The sequence below is a fragment of the Camelus bactrianus genome, chromosome 11 (assembly GCF_048773025.1).
Source record: "Camelus bactrianus isolate YW-2024 breed Bactrian camel chromosome 11, ASM4877302v1, whole genome shotgun sequence".
Classification (NCBI taxonomy): Eukaryota; Metazoa; Chordata; class Mammalia; order Artiodactyla; family Camelidae; genus Camelus; species Camelus bactrianus.
This window is the reverse complement of record NC_133549.1, coordinates 53,749,429-53,769,337: the sequence shown is the minus strand read 5'-3', so window position 1 is coordinate 53,769,337 and position 19,909 is coordinate 53,749,429. Positions and strand designations below refer to the sequence as shown.

The 19,909-nt window shown below is 32.5% G+C and overlaps 1 long non-coding RNA gene across 1 annotated transcript in view; it reads right to left on the bottom strand.

Annotated features, from left to right (window-relative positions):
* The window catches only part of LOC123613122 (uncharacterized), a 492,248-nt gene that overhangs the window by 128,806 nt on the left and 343,533 nt on the right, over window positions 1–19,909 (bottom strand). The window contains exon 5 of the long non-coding RNA XR_012510231.1: window positions 11,966–12,071. This is a non-coding gene — a long non-coding RNA (uncharacterized LOC123613122). The remainder of the gene's footprint in view (window positions 1–11,965; window positions 12,072–19,909) is intronic.

Below are 19,909 nucleotides of genomic sequence, written 5' to 3'. Positions count from 1 at the left end.
GAAGAAAGGGGATATATAATAAAATAAATAAATAAATCTTTGATGAATTCAAGCCTGAGAAAAGGTAGGAAACATTCTACATTAACAATCTAAATAGGGCACAGGGAGGCATGGCAAAACCACAGAAAGTGGCCTTGGTTTTACGTGAGATACGTGGCTTCTAATCTTAACCACACACACTCTTGAAAGCCTCAGAGGAGATGCTTACTGAGCAGGGGCTATTTTATCAATAGAGCTTAGAGACCATGTGTTAAATGTCTTCATCTAAATATAGTCAGAACTTAATGGATATGTCTATCTGTCTGTCTATCAAAATATATATAGACATATGTGCATATACATATATTTATTTTACATATATATATATATATATATATGTATATATAGTGTATAGACAACAGACTGATCAACTGAATGCTAAATTCTTTATCAATGAAGTCAATGGTAAGTAGACTTAGGAAAATGTAATGCAGTGTTCATATTGTCCCAGATGTAAAACATAGAGAAGTTTGATTTCTTCAAAGACAGAAGTCTATCCTCAAGTTACTAATAGTAAGTATTACATTATCATTACTAGGATGGCACATACACAGTCAGTGCTTAAGAAATATAAATGACAGTTCATTACTATTTCAGTTGGACATTCTCCTTAGTACGAGAATTTGAGAGTTTATGGTATCAAGAAATAAATGAAGGATTGCCCTGAGGCAAGAGTCAGTGTCATTCTTGATTTTGTTTGGCTTAGTCTTAAACAGCTGTCACCTTTAGGACAGGGTTTACACAGCATCTTCCCTCAATGTGAAGTTGGCTTCATTTTCTATTTTCTGGCTGGTTGATGCTTAAAGTAGCAGGAATGGTTTTTAATGGTGTATTATAAAGATATCCTTCTTGAACTACTACAAAAGATAAATGGAATGAGTCAAAATGAGGTATGTTTACTTTTTTAGCATTATTAATTCAATAAAAATGTAATAGAAGATTTAAGTCAATTGTTAAAATGACAGAAGAATTTTAGTAAAAGTTGATGATTTGTATCCCCTGTTTCAAGATAGGGTACATAAGTCAAGCATGATTATTTACAGCAATATAATAATTAAGTAAGACATTAGTAAATTTGTTTTTCCACATAACTAAATTATACAAGTAACTGAAACAATTTAAGTGCTAATCCTTCCTGTAGCATTTATATGAGTTGTTTTAAAACATTTTCTTAAAAACCAAGGATTCTATTTAAGATCTTCATTTTGATAATTCAATACAATTGTATATGAGGTTATTGTACAGCGCTGTGATTCATTAATAAATATACTCTACTGAAGTATTTAAATCTCTGATTAACTATGGATGAATTTGAGAAGCAGCTAACAAAATGAACTTAAATCTCAGATGAATTTTGAGTATTTTGAAGGTTGTCCTGTTATAAATGTAACTTCTGAAATTAAACTAAAAAAACATTGCTCACTACAATCAAAATGAAATACTTCGTTTCAGAAATACTTATTGAATACTTAATTATGTTTGTTAGGTGTGAAATAAACACTGATCTTCATGGTGAAGGAGGCAGGCAAAGCCCCATAGGCCTAAAATTTATGGTGGGAACTATGATCTCCTTATGGATCTTAACTTTTAATGGTGGGATACATATTATAAACTAATAAATGGATTAATGATAACACTAAATTAACAGGTCATTTACTAAAGTTCAAGAACTATTTGAGTCCCCCTTAGATCACCGAGAAAAGCAGACAAAAATCTGTTTTGTGGTGCTTGCATTCTAGCAATAATTGTATAACATACAAGTAAAATTTAGAAGCTTTATACGTGCTAAGAAAAGCAATTGATCAGAGTAAAGTGATTACATGTCAGATCAGGGTAGGACTGCTGTAAGGTACATCACTAATAGTGAAACAACTCTAAGGAAGTATCATAACAGCTCAGATTGAATGGCAGGAGGAAGACATCTATCTGAAGATCACAAGGAGCAACATTAGAGGCAGGAAGAACATTTATGCAAAGCATATAAGGCGAAAACTAACTTGCATGTTTGAGGTGAAAGAAAAAAGGCTAACATTTCTGGACTCCAGAGAGTACAGAGTCACATATGCTTAGGTCTAAAGAGGAAGCACAGGCCAGATCATACAAGGTTATGCCTACCTGGGCGGGGAAGGCATGTATAAAAAGAATATGAGTAGATTTATACTTATGATCATATAATATATTCATATCCAAAATCCATATCTATTAAATCCATTCTGTATTTATGAGCTTAACTGTATGCATTTGTATGTTTGTGTGTGTTTCTGAAAGCACTCACTAATAACATAAACGAAAGAGTAGGGTCTGAATTCATTTTGGCACTTGCCACATTGTTTTATATGGTCGAGTGATTTTTCTGAATCAGTGTTCCAAATGAAATGTTAGGAGCATGCTCAACTGGTTTACAACACGACAGGGTAGTCGGGGAGCATAAAGTTAAAGGCATGGGAAGTCATACGTGGAATAAGGTAATCAAGTTTCAATGTTTCTGAGAAAGGTGGACACACAGAACCAGAGCATGGCAGGTGACAAAAATGTCAAGAACAACATCATGACAAACAGTTGATAAGAATACAGTCAAGTGGCTGGGTGTGTTTTGGAAGGTAACTGCTTTTCCTGCACCTCAGGAAATCCTTTTCCCTTTTCTAGCCTCAGGAAGGAGAAGAACTGTGCATCAGTCAACATGCTCCTATCTGCAAATCTAATGTCTTTGTTCTCAATCCTTACATTCCCCAGGAAGGCCTAGCTCTGGAAAATTAAAGACCTTGAAAATTTTTTTTTTTTTTTTGAGAGGGGGACTTTTCACATCCCTTCCTTGAGGTAAAGTACTTAGGTTAATAGGGCCAACAACTGGTTTGGTGTTGGTGAAGAGGTGTGGAATCAAAACCCCAGGCTCTAAAAGTCACATACAATGCAAGGAGAAAGTCATTTAATATTTCAAAAATATTTTCTTGTCACACCAATCTATAATACAGCAAGATGAGGTCCTAGATTAGGACATAACATAGAAAAGATTTGTCATAAGAGCAAGTCACATTTGCAAAGAATTAAAGTACCTACTTTTATGTGTTACTTAAAAATATCACAAACTTTACCCATAAAACACAGCAAACACAGAAATATTTTTCAAAAACAGAAATTATAATTATAAATAACCAATACTGAAATGAATCCAATTCTCAGGATAAAGGATAGCCAAAGATAATTAATTAAATTTTTAAAAATTAAAGTTAAATATTAAAATTTTATTTTTATCAAGGTATAAAAATCACTCCTTTTTTCCTGACATTCATTTCAGTGTAATATATTAAAGTACTTTAAAAGAAATCTTATTAAAAATAATTTTCATTTGATTCACTTCTAGTGGCAGCAATGTTTTGAGAAGAAAGCTAGATATGGTTATACTGGAAAAAGAATTAACTTTATATCTAGGACACTAAATTTTATAGACTTCTTTATAAAGAACACTTGATTATAAAGACTCCTAGTTAGAGAATGTTTCCATTTGATCTTTTACTCTCTTTTAGCTTATGCATTACAAAAAGCCAGTATTGAAAGTCTTTTGTACACAATCTAATTAGATGTGTGTCTTTAATTTTATTAAAAAAAATTTTAAATGAGTAAAGGAACTAATTAAAGAAATATATATAGGGGAAGGATATGAAGTTCCCCGCTAAGTATAATTGATATCACAAATATAATTTGAAAGGTCAAAAAGCGCTTTAAAACTGTTGAATCAAGTATAGAGCAATTGGCCTCATATAATTATATGCATTTAGCAAATGACATATTCCTCTTATCATTATATTAAAACCCATATGTCACGATGCAGAACTTTCTGTACTATCTTCCAGTTTTTCTACAAATCTAAAATTGTTCTAAACGTTAGAATCTATTCAATCTTCTAAAAAAATCCTTCCTGACTAGATATTATAATTCCTTCATGCATGACTCTGTTCATTGAAGAGAAGACAAGGTATAAATCTATTAAGGCACTGAATTCAAGACATCAGACCAACTCCTTGTAAAGATGTCAGTTCTTCCCAACTTAATCTATAGATTCAACACAATTTCAATCCAAATCCAAGCATGTTATTTTGTAGATATTAACAAAATGATTCTACAGTCTTTACGAAAGGCAAAAGACCCAGAAGAGCCAACGTAATACTGAAGAACAATTGGAAGATTGACACTACCCACCTTCAAGATTCAATATGAAGTTAGAGTAATCAAGATAGTCTGATATTGATGAAAGAATAGAAAAATATATCAGTGGAACAGAGTGTATAGCCAGAAATAGACCCACACAAATATAATCAACTGATCTTTATCAAAGGAACAAAAGAATTTCAATGGAGAAAGGATAGTCTTTTTAACAAAAGATGTTGAAAGAACTGGAAATTCACATAAAAAAAGACTGAACCAAGACATAGATCTTACATCTTCCACACACACACACACACACACAGACACATATGCACACACAAAACGTAAAACAAAATGGATCATGAGTCTAAATGTAAAATGCAAAACTATACAACCCCTAGAAGATAATATAGGAGAAATATCTAGGTGACCATGGGTTTGGCAATGACTTTCTAGATCCAACACCAAAGGTATGGTCTATGAAAGAAGAAATAAGTAAGTTAAACTTCAATATAGTTAAAAACTTCTGCTCTGTGAAAGACACTGTTAAGAGGATGATAATATAAGCCAAATATTGGGAGAAAATCTTTGTAAAACATGTATCTGATAAAGGACTTATGTCTAAAATATACAAAGGATTCTTAAAACTCAATAATAAAAGGGCAAAAGTTTGAATAGACACCAAAGAAGATGGCAAATAAACATATGAAAAAATGCTTACCATCATATGCCATTAAGGAATTTAAAACTAAAACAAAAATAAGATACCATTAAACACCTATTAGAATGGCTAAAATCCAGAATACTGACACCACCAAATGCTGGGAAGGATGTGGAGCAACTGGAACTCTCATTCATTGCTGGTAGGAATACAAAAATGGTACTTCCACTTTTTAAGTCAGTTTGGCAGTTTCATCCAAAGTTAAATACCCTCTTACCATAAGATCCAGCAATCACACTCCTTGGTATTTACCCAAGTGAGTTGAAAACGTGTGTCCACACAAAAACGTGCACACAATTTATAGCAGCATTATTCATAATTGCTAAAATCTGAAAGCAACTCATATGTCCTTCAATATATGAATGAATGATGTACATCCATACAATGGGATATTATTCAGCCATTAAAAGCAATAACATATCAAGTCTTGAAAAGACATGGAAGAAACTTAAATGCATATTGCAAAAGGAAAAAAGCCAATCTGAAAAGGCTATGTAGTGTATTATTCCAATTATATGAAATTCTGTAAAATGCAAAACTATGGAAACAGTAGAAATATCAATGATTGCCAGGGGCTCAGGGAGAGGAAGGGAGGGAAGAATAAATAAATGAAGCACAGGGAGGTTTTAGGGAAGTGATGCTATTCTGTGTGATAACGTAATAGTGAATATATAACATTATACCCTTTGTCAAAAGCCATAGAACTGTACAGCACAAAAAGTTAACTCTAATGTAAACTATTAACAACTTAATAATAATGTATCAATATCGGTTCATTAATTATAACATAATTAATGTTGTCCATAATATGTGAAACTGTGAAGAGGCAGAGGAGGTACATGGGAACTCAGTATACTCTGGTCAACTTTTCTGTAAACCTAAAACTGCTCTAAAAATAAAGTCTATTGATTTAAAAAGAATAAATAATCTTCTGCAGAATTAGAAGGCTAAGGAAGATGCTTGGATGTTGCCTTAATTTAAAGCTGGCTTTGATTTTTAGTGGAGAAATATTTGACAGCAGCTATACAAAAGAAATGATGAACCAATTTCCTATGTTTTCTTGAAAGCAGAAGATGAAAAAAAAAAGAAAATAAATAAAACAAAACAAAGGACTCAAGAAGTGAATGACCCATATCTTTAGAGATTCAATTAAAAAGAGACTCTATGTCTAGAAGCTAAGGACACAACCATTTTATCCTGCAGAAAAATCAAATGCCATTTTGAACGATATCCACTCTTTTGTTAATTCTAATGGTATTTATTGAGCACCTACTAAGTGCTAAACAATGTATTAAAAATTATGTCTTGGTCATTGAGTTATTACAGTTAAGTAGATGAACATGATCTTTACCTTTAAAGGGATTATACCACAGAACTCAGGCAACCAGTCATGCAATTACAATAGACTCTGCTAAACATTATGGAAATGAAATAACAAGGCACCAAGAAGGTGCCAGGAGATAAATGGATAAGTACAAGTCCAGAATTGGGGAAGGGGAAAAGGATATGGAAAAAAATTAGCAGGTAGAATTAGCAAAGAGGATAAAAGGTACAGAGACAAAACATTCTAAGATAAAAGTTATTCCTTTGAAACTTTGATTTGGGAATGAGAGAAAGAGAGAGAGAGGAAGAGAGAGGGAGAGGTGGCAAATGCTGATGAGTTGAGCAGATTCAGATTTGAACAAATAACTCCATTTCAGCATGGAAACTGGATTGTATAAGAAGATCAGTTAAGAAGCTATTGCAGTAATTTCTGCAGGAGATGATGATGGCATACTAAAAAGTATGGTAGAGATGATGGTGATGGAAAGTAGTGTACAGATTAACAGATGGTTAGGAAGCATGTGTTACAGAACTCAATAATCAATTGGATATGGGCAGTTAGGAAGAGAAATGTATCAAGAATGGCTCCAGGTTTCCCTCCTGGTACAACTGAGGCGGGGGCAGTGCCCTTCACTAATAAAGAATACATGAAGATTGAATTATAATTATGTGGGTAGAAGATCATGAGGTCAATGTCCTAGAGGTTTGTTGTTGTTGTTATTGTTGTTGCTGTTGTTGTTTTCTTTCATAATGTAAGTCTGAGAGTAAATAAATATATGAGTTGAAAATAAATATTTGGGAGTTAATAATGGCAAATAAAGTCATGGGAATGGATAAAATTTCATGAATTCTCTTTTTAGATAAAGTAAGTAGTCTAAGAATTGAAAGGAAAGAACTTCAAGGGATTTCAGAATTTTTGAAAAGGAATGACTTTTCTGGAATTTTGACTGAAAATCTTTTCAGACCAGAAGCTAAACTAGAAAAGCAGACAAATCTATAAAAGCAAATGCTTCAGGCAATCCTGATTTAACCGTAAAGATAATTCAAATTTAGCCTGTATAGATGTATATAAATTCTCTCAAAGCATTTACAATTGCAAAGACCTAAAAAGTGAACTTGATTAGGAAAAAAAAATTCAAATTGGTAATTATATTATAAATAGGTGGTTATATATAAATTGGTAGTTATTCTATCTGTAATATCCTTTCATATACTTAGACATTTTAAACTATTCAAATTTCAATGTATTTCATCTCAGAGATTCTCTCAAAATCAGATGAAATTCCTCAAAAGAAATAGATGCAGTGGAATAAAGGTTGCTTGAGAAAACTCCTCTATAATTTTCTGTCACAAAGCTCATTACTGAAGGATGCTGAAGCTTAGTCCTGATTCTGGAACAGTTTGTCACATAATTACATTCCTAACATTGTAACTTAAACAAATTAAATTGTACCAGGTTCTTTTCTGCTCCAGTCAGTGGCAGAGGGCTGGATTTATGATGCACTATTTTCTCTTCTTTTTACAAGCTTTGTCACAGGAATTAGGTGTTAGAATTTTATGGCCTCATATGTCCCCTGAAAGATAACACTAAACTCTATACCTATGACCTTTTCCATGTTCTGTGATTTCATTGGATTGTCATTCTGATTCTTCCCTTTACAAAGGCAGCTCAGTATAAAACAGGAGGGAGAAAAGGGCACAAAAAAAAGTCATTTGTAATTGATAAGTGGCCAAATGAAGGCAGTCTAGGCCTGTATTTCTCAGCAGTCAGTTTTCTCAGGTTAGTTTCCCATCTTTTAGGCAGTCATAAAAATAAAAACAAAACAAAACTCTGAAGTACTTCATGAAGAAATGAATGCCATGAAGAAGTATGGTTATTTTTCTTGATTCAGAGAAGAAGTTATCACCTAGATAGTTAATTTAGCCTATGAGCCACATAAAGAAGCAAGGATAATTCCCTCACAGTTCCCAAGCAACTATGATATCATCAGCTATTATTTTAAAAAATAGATAGATCCTATCTACATTAACCAAAAATTAGTACATGCTTCATATATGCTGGGAACTAATGATATTATATCAGAGTTAAAAGGTAGCGTTCTGCTGTCCCATGTATTTGATATTAGGCAGAAATACTGTTTGAAGATTGGAGTACAGACAAAATTACTTTCTTCAGTGATAGCATTCTCGAGGAAAATGTAAAATTCCAGATTCTCCAGAGTTTTGGGAACATGCACTTTGTGTGATGGCTCCATATGCACAATAGACAGCCACCTCCTTTAGTTGTTTGGGGCATTTAAACATTTGGAATTACACTGGCTTAGTTAAGACCCTTTCAGTTCTTAGAATCTTGAATTCACCGCAGTCAAGATGCACCCCTGCCCTAAAACTACTTTTTGTTTATCAATGTTTTGTCATTCTAGAATGAAAATGATTCTGATTGTACATTTGTATTCCAAGTAAACAAATCGGCAAATACAAACATACACAACACTGCACTCTTTAAATTGTTAAAGAAATCAATGACAAATTAGTCATTTTGACACTGAAAATAACACATCACTAAAAGACTGAAGTTGAGAAGAAAAATGATGCGAGAGTAAATTAGATTGAGAAGCCTCTGCCTTCAAGACTGGCTCAAGAAATAGTTGAAAATGGCAATAAAATTCTTAGGAAGTTTTACGTGGTCTTTCTGCACAATAAAAAAATTCATACAAGTCTTTTTAATTTCAATGATTTCTTCTAATGAATTCATAAGTTGCAAAGTAGAGGCAAAGTGGCTCCTGGTTTTCTTTAGCCAAAAATGTTTACATAAACTAAATAAAAGCAATATATTTGACTTAAAAGATTCAAAAGTAAACAAAAATATGTAATGTTTAGTCTTTATTCTTCCCTAATGAGAAAGAAGAAAAAGAGCCAGAGAAACCATATGAATAAAATATGTAGAGACATAAAATGATTTTTAATATCCATTTTCCCACTCATCTTAAAGCAAATGAAAAATTTATCTCAATGCTCCATGGGTTTATCTTTTAAAGCAAATGCATAAAATTATCATTTTCAACTGTTATTTTGGTATGTCTTTTAGTAAGTTCTAATTAGGTCTTTGTTTAAAATCAATAAACAAAGAAAAATAAGAAAGATTTATTCAGTATCAACCAACCAACAAACAAAAAAACCAATAAACACTCAAGGTCCAGACCTGTTATTTTTCAAAGTTCCCAGATCAAAACTGCAAAGGAAAGAGAACTTCCTTGATTCACTCTGATGCAAACTTATACCTAAGAGATTTATTTCTTCCACATTGTTGTTATCTATTGTATCTTCCATCATTGATGTTTACCAGAGTTACACTGGTTTATAAATTAGTAAATACTTTAAGGATCAACTCTTTCTCATTCTCTCTTTCTGTTTCTCAATAGATAGATAGATAGATAGATAGATAGATAGATAGATAGATAGATAGATAGATAGAGATAGATAGATAGATAGATAGATAGATAGATAGATAGATAGATATAGATAGATAGATAGATAGATACAGTGTTCTTCTAGATATTAACACCTGTCTTCTAATCTCATAATCCTGGATCTTGTTTGAGAATTGCTTAAAGATATTACCCAAGCATGATATTTTTCTTCTAATTATTTTAAGAAAAATAATTAAATCTCTCCTATTTTACTGAGTACAAAATAAAATGGGATAAATAGATTTGTCAAAAAACAGATATTATGAACATTTCTGTTCCCTCCACTTGGCATATTCTTTTCCTCTTCTGGCCTTGCCCCTTGTTCCAACACCCTTTAGTTTCAACTGGAATATAATTTCATTTGTACAGTCTTCCTTACTCCTAGACAGAGTTAGCTGATTCAGCAAAATACTCTAAAAACACAATGGAATACTTCCTTTGTGGCATTTACTATAGTGATTGTCACTGCTTGTTTAATCATCATTTCTTTATCAATAGGGTGAGTAAGGGAAGAGAGTCTATCTACCATGATGGACATATACTTAGGGTCTATTATCATGCCTTGTTCAACAAATAGTTTCTCAAAACAATGAGCAAATGAGTAAATACGAAGACTACTATCAGTCTGGTAAAACAATCAGAATGTCTGTTACACTAACGAAAAACAATATTTAACCAACTGACACATTTAACAAACATTTAAAAAACATGAACTGGAAATCACTAGGTTTTTAACATTATGTGTATGTGACTTTAAGGGAATGGGCTGTCGCTGAAATGTTTAATCATTCTTATGAGCCATTGCTAGCACAGAGAAGCTCTCAAGTAGTTTGATTTATATTTCTAAGTTTTCATCATTCTCTGGGCTTCCTCAAATCAGAAGAACTGAATCTTGAAGTAAATGCTTTTCTTTAAAGAGTTCTTGAGAACTCTAATATATTTAAAATTTTTATGAACCTTTTGAGAATTAATTCTTGGATTCTATAAAAATGGGCATTATTGGTATTTTGCTTATAATTTCAGTGTATTAACAGGCCTCCTTACTCTGTATCGTGTAATGAGCATAGACTGGCCATTTAGAAAGGTAAGGATGACGTTCAACTGAGGACATTTTAAACTTTAAATATATAACCCAATATCTTACCTCTATACCTTGACCCTATTAGAACAACTTCTGTTGAGAACTCCAAAGTAAGCCATTTCCTCAGTTAATTGACTATCAAAATAATAGCAGGAAAAATCTCTGTACTGTGTCTATAAGAATATTCTAATGCAAATTATAAATTGCACCCACCTGATTAGAATAAAGGTGCTACTGATGATTGTGGTTTATCAGCAAAACCCAAGTAGCTAACACCAGGCAAATCAAAATCAGTTTGTAAATCACTGACCAGAGAAGCCAATCTATATTTAAGGCAAGCTTTTCTGAACAAGACTTCATTTTATGTTTTCTGAACAAGACTTTATTTTATGATTCCCAGGATTCCTCCTCAGACTGAGAGAAGGATGCTCTTGGGAGAGAATGTCTCTATGACTGCAAATACTTCAAATTATGGAATTACTAATAGGTACTTAATAATTCTCATATATTCAAGAGTTGAGATATATGTCTATGTTGATCTCATAGCTACACATGAGCAATGAATACTATAAGTTTATGCCATGGTACAGTGTCATTAAACTCTTTAAACTTACTATTTCTCTCCTTACACTTACTACTTTTAATTTCCATTGTCCCACAAGTTTAGCATGCTGTGATTCTGTAAATTAGCAAAGCAAGTAAGTAATTATAAAGTCACCCAGCTGGAAGGAAACTTAGTTTTGCCAGTCCCTTTACCGAGTGCCTCTAAGGGCAAAGATGAATAAATTAGCATCTTGAGTTCCTGAAGACAGCCTAAGATAGCTCTGGGAGAAAACTCCTTTAATATACATATTTGTTGTAAATAATAATACCTGTTTTGTATTTTATTGTATAAATCTATTGAGGATTCAGACTGATCAAGACAGACAAAATAGCTAGTGAACTAAAAATCTGTTTGAGCACACGAATAATTCTGCATTTAAAAAAATGAATATGTAATAATCATGTTCAACACATATTTAAAGGAGGAGCTGAGTAGAGGCAAAAGTAGAGAAGAAGGGACTCTTGGCATAGCACTCAGAATGAGGGTTGCTTTCTTGTGTCCAGAGCATTTAGCTCTGTATCTGAACTTTAGCATCCTAACAAAGCAAAACAAAAACTATATGTGATCAACAAATGGAGACTCACCATACTAGAAGACAATTTAGTTACTCTTTCTTCTTATATAAGCAGGCCCTTTGGTACAGTCAGGCCTTAGTATCTGCAGGTTCTGCAGCCATGTATTCAACCAACTCTGGATAAAAAAAAATTTAGAAAAAATTTCACAAAGTTTGAAAAATAAAACCTTGAATTTCTGTACTCCAGCAACTATTTATATGGTAATAGGTATTTTAAGAAATCTCGAGATGTTTTAATGCATACAGGAGGATGTGTATTGTTTATATTCAAATACTATGCTTGTAAACAAGGGACTTGAGCATCTGCAGATTTTGGTACCCACGGGCATCCTGGAACCAATTCCCTGTGAATACTGAGGGACAACTGTATTTTTTACTTCTTGAATAATGTTTTTCCTGAATAACATTATTTTATTCCATTATACTGCCTGTAGTACTTCAACATTCCTATCTGTTGGCACACCAGGAACTTGTGCAAATGAATGTCTTTTACTGATTCCATATTTTAACAAGTTTCCTCATATTTGTTCTATGGCTTTTTGGATACCCTAGAAGTTTATCTCTTACCCCCATGAAACTTTAAGCCTTAAGTTAAGGAGTACAGAATAAACTGGATCCCACATATTTTACAGAGGAATAGGGTGAGCCAGTAACACGTGAACTTACTTATCCAGAGAGTATAATACCTAAAACAAGAGTGCATGAGTGTTTTTTTTTCACCCTAGGAACAAATTTAAAGTGTCAGAATTTTTCATTTTAGCAGTATGGATGTTAGGAAATAGAGAATGACCACAAGGAACTAGAAAGTGTAAGAGCTTTTAGTAAGTCAATTAAAATATGTGAAAACCTGCCTTGGCTATATGTCTTACTACATGGGACATTGCCAATAGATTTCAAATACTGTCATTTGTTTTCAGATATGGTAAAATGATTTATAGCAAATTTCTGCTGCTTGTGATTTTTATTACTTAGTAGTACTTTCTTCCAGATTTTAAGGACATTTTATTTTTTATCATTTGATTTATGTTTGGTGATAATCTCATCAATGTTGAGAAGATTAGCTAATAACTGTTTTGGAAGAGCTTGTTTTTTATTCTATCCTGTATTTCATCTATTAAAAAAAATTCCTCAGATAGATTATACATAAATTTTGAACTTTCTGAAATTCTCAATGAAATACTCCATGAAAAACTTTGTTCTTTAGCAGAGTCTCTTTAATGTCCAGATTATTTGATTTTGTGTGCATGTGTTTTTATTTGCTATAGGTGTCAAATGTTTCATGGGACTTATTTATCCTAAAAATTTTTCTTTTTTTAAATCAGAAACTCATGTTTAACTGGGCATCCTGTCTTTTACCTCCAAATGCTATGTTATCTGGCTTTGGTCCTACATATATTCATGATTAAAGCTACTCTTCAAGAATAATTTTTTATAGAATAAAGTATAACTCTCATGGAGATATAAAAATATATATGCAGTTTACAGTCTATTACTGTTCTATTACTATTATATAGTGATAAAAGAAATGGTTAAGAAGTCTTGAGCAAAGGGCAATGGCCATCTCTGATTTTCTCTCATACCTCCTTTCTGATTTTTTCCTCATACCTCCTAATTTCCCTTAAGATTTCATCTTCAAATAATGTTATATAGAAGTGTACAGTGTAACTGCCAAGTGTTTGAAGATCTTCAGTCATTTATTTTTAGTTTATTTCCATTATGGACAGAGAACATACTTTTCAGTTCTTTTACATTTTTCAAGGTTTGTTTTATGACCTAGGCTACAATACACCTTGATGAATATTCCAGACAAACTTGAGGAGACTATTCTGCTGGTGATGTGTGTAGTATTCTAAAAATGTCAGTTAGATCTAGTTGGTTGATAACGTTTTTAGTACTTCTATATCCTTGCTGGTTTTCTGTCCATTAGTTTTATTATTGACAAAGAAGTATTGAAATCTCCAACTAAAATTATAGATTATTTCATTGCTGACTTCATTTCTGTCAGTTTTTGAATGCATTTTGAAGCTCTGTTTAGATATACACACTTATTTAGGATTGTTAAGTCTTTCTGAAAAACTGACCCTTTTATCACTGTCATATGATACATACCTTTTTATACCTAAAAATTTTCTTTATCCTTAAGTCTAATCTGTGATATTAATGAAGCCACTCCAGCTTTTTGATTAGTTTGAATGGTATATTTTGCTTCAATCTTCTTCTTGTAACCTATTTATTTTACATATATATATATATATAGTTTCTTGTAGACTACATATAGTTTGGTATTACTTTATTATCCAATCTGAGAGTGTCTTCTTTTAAATTCATGTGTATAGATAATTTCCATTTAAAGTGATTATTAATATGTTTGGATTTAGGTTCACTATATTATTGTTTTGCTTGTTCCATTATATTTCAGTTAGTTCATTTCCCTTTCTAGTCTTCTTTTGAGTTCTTGAAACATTTTTTAGTATCTTATATTGATGTATCTATTGTGTTTTGGTTATAACTCTTTGCGCACTCATAGCTGAGTTTAAGAAAGTCAGGTCTTGGGATTCAGGCCAGCCTTTGCCACACTGGCTACTGTGATCCTGTCCTACAATTTCTAATGTCACAGCCATTTTTCTGTTCTAGCTGTTAGCTTCGCTATTTAATGACTTGTTCACAGCCTGATTTGATTTTATACAGGGTCACCAGTTACCCTGAACTTGTACCTCTACCACTGTAACACATGTGGAGCCAGAGTTGGAATCCACCATGGAAATGAGAAACAAAACACTTCTGTGCTCCAGCTAAAGCCTCATAGTTCAGTCCGAAGCAGACTCTACTGGAAGAAAGTGACCCAATGGCCAGTTGCTGTATCCAACAAAGACCATTCTGTGACATTTATTGGTCAACAAGTAAAAGAACCCAATGACACTACTGAAGGCCAAAGTAAATGAAATGAGGTACAGTACTTCAGAAGTAAAGTAAGGTTACTAAAACATTCAGTAATATTTTTGAAATGGAAATATCTAAAGAGAATTTAGACATGTTAGAAGAAGCTGACCATTTGAGATAATGCTAACCAAGAGAAATCAAAGCCTCATAACATGCTTAAATGTAATTTTTTAAATTAAAAATACATGATGAAACATGATAAGTATAAAATATAATCCTGAGCACTAAAGCCTGGGCCTGGTTTTTCAGAATTTTCTAACAGACTGTAATTATTACTATTTTGTTATTGCTGCTGTTCTCAGAAAGCCTCCTGATAATAAGGAGAATTTATCATCTGTATGAACTGGGAAAATTTTCAAAATATCTCAAAAAGTTAAATAACCTTATTGTGTGATTTTTAGGTTATAAGTAGATGATCAAAGAGTAAGGACAGCTTTTGGAGAAGCCAGATCAAAAATATTCACTCTAATGAAGAATCCAGGCTTAAGCAAACACTAAAGAGGCTTAAAAAAAAAATCTAGTGGAAAATTTCCAAATCAACTTGGGAACAAAGAAAAGAGTATAAAAACAATTGAAAGATGGAATTAAAATGGAAATACTGTAAGTTTTACAAAGGATGTTATTAAACTTTCAGAGGGAAAAGAGTCTTACATGAAGCTAACCCAAGGACAGAAAAGCCCAAGTTACGTCATTCCTTCAAAACTGCAACCAAAGTAGGAGGCTGAACCACTACAGATTTCAGAAAAGAATTTGGAGAGAAAAAAACAGAACATATCAGAAGTCAAAATACAGAAATCAAGAACTAGAGAAAAAAATACAAAAAAACAAAAACAACAGTTAAAGCCTCATAAAGCCCTTCTACTTTGAAAAGATAGTCCATGGCTCCTGAATTATTTCTTGTGCTTCAGAAAGAACTCTTTCTAGAGAGAGACACCAGCTGCAAACTTGGAGAAACATACTGAGACAAGTAAACCAAAACAGGGTTCTGCTTCAAAGTCCAACAAGGTATGTTTATCAAATATTTACAGAGAAAGGAGTTCTAAGCCAAGGGGACTTCACTTTGTTTCCACCATCAAAGATGTGCTACCCTATAATATTTTTCTTTCTTCTTAATGAAAAACATGGATTTGTGTTTAAAAAAACTGTCCTATATCTGATCCAGTAGATGATCTACCTTGGATGTGGAAACTGGGGAGGCTTTGTCATCTCTTTTACTCTGAAAAATTCTGTATATTACAGTGATGCTCCATACTCCAGATCTTGGCTCACATGTCCATCATTAACTTTCCATAGAATGCCATTCCCACCTTATTTGTTTGGACTATGGGGATCTCATGGCTCTTCACCCCTCCCTCCAACTCTGATTCCATCTGGGCATTATCTTTATGAGACTTCACTTGGAATTTTACCTTCAGTAAGGGCTTGCCTTCTAATCTCTGAGTTTCTAAACATAGATTCATACCTTAGAAATTTGACTCTGAATTTTGCTGTTTCAGTAAAAAGGAAAGTATTCACACATGAAGACCACTTCAAATTTTGGACTCCTATAGATTAAGCTACCTATTACAATTTATCTCCTGTACCTCATATAAACAGCATGATTTAGAAATTATAATAAACTACACTTAAGAATATGTTTTTGTGCTATATATTTAAATTTTCTATTACCTTAAAATGATTGCAAATGATATATTTAACTCACAAATTGAAGTTGTTTCTTTGAATATTAAAGCTATATGTTTCTAACATATCTGGTGAAAAATATTTTGCATTGAGGATGCAGATTTGATTTGTTATGCACACCTCAGATTAGTCTCTGTAATCTGATTTTCCAGCCAACAAATAATCTCAACTAGTGCATTTATTATAGATAAATTACCCTCTGTTCGTCCCTTAAAAATACATTACAATAAATAAAAGGTAGTTGTCTTCTAAACCATAATCATTTACTGCTAAAAGTTAGTGTACAAAGCCTCAAATGGGGAAATGGTAGACATAAAGAGTAAATGATCCTTTAATCACCTCATTGTAAAATGTTTACCAAAAGAAAGCACTGCAGGCCTGATGTGCAAACTTCAGGCTGCCTTTACTGCAATCTCCAGCAAAATTACCATTAAATGCTTTGCTAAACTGCCCCATTTACAACACATGCTCTTATATTACTGCCATTTCTTAGTTTGATAGAGCTGTACATCCCTGGATATGTGCTGAAATAGAGCCTATCAATGTTACTACAGCTATATGACCAGGTTGTCAAATAATTTGTGTCCTAACCACTATAACATCTAAGGGAATGTGCTTCTTTGAGCTTTGCTGAGTCAGGACACAGAATAAGAAAATGGTAAAGTTTAAAATAATCCTTGAGCCCCTTAAGGGTATAGACAATATTACCTACTGTGCACATTCATGTTAGAATAAACAGAAGCAAGCCCATACAAAGAACATTGTAGGTTTTAAAGTTTAACTTTCACCTTTATCAAACGTAAGACCAAATTCTGCTGGGGGATACATGCATATGCTACACCCCATAATTTTCCCCCATCATCTTTACTCATATATAATTTACACTGATATCATTGGAGCATTTTGTTGGCAGAACAGATCAAAAAGACCTATCAATATGATATCTAAAGGCCAGTAAAATTCTTCACACTTACTATTGAGAAGAATTATTTTTATTTAACCTTAATGTAAATCCATTTACCTTATTATCTTTAAAAATATTTTATTTTATGCCTTCTAAATTTTCTATAAAGTATTCAAATAAAAGCAAATTTGGTTATATTGTTTCCTAAATATAAAGATGTCAGTTTGAATAACATTCTCTATTTGGACTTACTAAAGTTTCAGGGTATTTTTATCTATATAGAGGGTATCTTAAACATTCATTATGAACAGTAAAATTTACCATGTTTTGAGTTAGAGATAATCCTGGTGTTGTGGATATCTATAAAAAAGCATATATATATATGAACATACATATATATTTGATTCAATATGAACATGGCTTAAACATACCTAAATATATTGCAGAGGAAACAGTTTGTAAGAGTCAGTGACAAGATAGGGTCTGAAAAACAAACCTTCCAGGAATTACAAAGGAAGGAATTTTGCACAAGGAATTGAGTGTTTACAAACTGTTGTAAAAGATGAAAAAGCAAATTTCAGGCAAAGTCATCTCCAGTCTTAGGTTTGCCTCCTAGGCCTTCCAGATGAGGCAATATCAATGGTCAGAGATGTCAGCAACTACCCCAAATACCAATCTCTACCTAAACCACTGAGACCACTGTGAAACTATCTGCCAAACTCTACCATATATCCCTGGTTATAGGAGGAAAAAGCTTCTGTTTCTCTTTCGCCTTCCAAATCTATCCCAAGTATTTTCCCATTGGAGCATTTGGTTCCCAGACATTCAGCCCCTTCCATACAGGAGAAATTTTGGAAGAGAGTAGAGATCAAATAATAGGAAACATCTAAGGTAACATGTGTCAAGTTCTTAACACAAAACTCGACAAATAGCAAGGGATGAAAATAGTAGTAAAGTGGTGACTTTATGTCCTCAGATCTCTGGTGGGTTTAAAAAAATTTTTGATTTTTTTTTTGGCCTAACCAGCTAATTCTCATTGTAAGAGTGAGAGTTATGGTCTCCTGAAACTTTACATAATTATATTAACTGTGTGGAATCAGCAGTCTACAAAATCATTTTTAATTCTAGTTCTATCACATAGTTTGATAACTACTTTTACTGCAGGGACTTTTCTTTTATCTGTACTTTCATCCTTCCCTGGCACCATTAAGCATGAATTTTCTGTGTATGTGTTCAATAAATGCTTATAAAGTCAAATTCCAGACTAATGTTGTGGCCCTTCTACAGAGAGGTGGAGGGATCAAACCTGGAATAATTAAACCTCAGAGTGTCTCAAATAAAGCTGAGTCTAAACTCAGAGTTAAATAGAGTATTTTTTGAGATAATGTAAACAATTTTTAATCTGCAATGATTTGCAATATATCAGTCAAAAGTGATACTTTTCAGTTTTTAGTTTAAAAGGGAATTATTTCAGTTCTTCCTTTTCCTTTAGAAAAAAATGTCTTCATATCTATAGCAGAAGAAAGTCAATTCACACACATTTTAAACACAACTTTGAGAAATAAATCCTTTGTTTCTCACTTTAAGCTTCATCAATTCAATAATGCTCATGTTTTAAATCAGCCTGCATTAAAGAAGGAGTCAAAGTTTAAAAGGGATTTTGATATAAAAATAGAAAATGTTCTGGCCCTTACCTCTCTTCTACCATCCTAACTTTCTTTTATGATATGTTTTGCTATTTATTTTATCTTTTTAGAGAAGTTTACTTTTTTTGTACAGATTAATGAATTTCAGACAGGTATATAGAACTTGTTTATGCTAAGAATGACAAATTGTCTTCTGAAATGGAGAGATTCATCTGCATCTTTCTGTCAAGATTGGTTATAATAATTACTGCTGCAAATAAAAGGGAATTCAGCCTTAAAAAATAGAACATAATAACTTTGTAAACAGTTACATAAATTGAGATGAGAATCTGAATTGGTAATGTAGCTAAAGCAGTCTTGAAAGGAATTTGTTTAAATTGTACTAATCATTGAAATTCTCTGGAAAATAAATGACTGCATTTTAATTACTATGTCTAAATCTATGAGGTTTATTCCTAAAAGTAAAACTTAAATTTCACTTATAGGTGAAAAATTGTCAAGACAGAGAAAAATTTCTAGCTGAACTAGAAATTATTTTGTTAATTACCACATAGTCACTTACCAGAAATCAATATAAAGGATCAATAAATGCATCAGAAAACAAAGGAATGATTTGTCTTCTACTATTTGAATCCAATCATATAAAACAAACTGCAAATGCATTACATTTTTACTACTTAAAAATCTACAGGATTTTTATCACTCAAAGGCAGGGCTTACCATGTTCATTTTGTGGGGAGCCTAAAGTATTTCTCAAATTGTTAATCAGATGACTACCTCT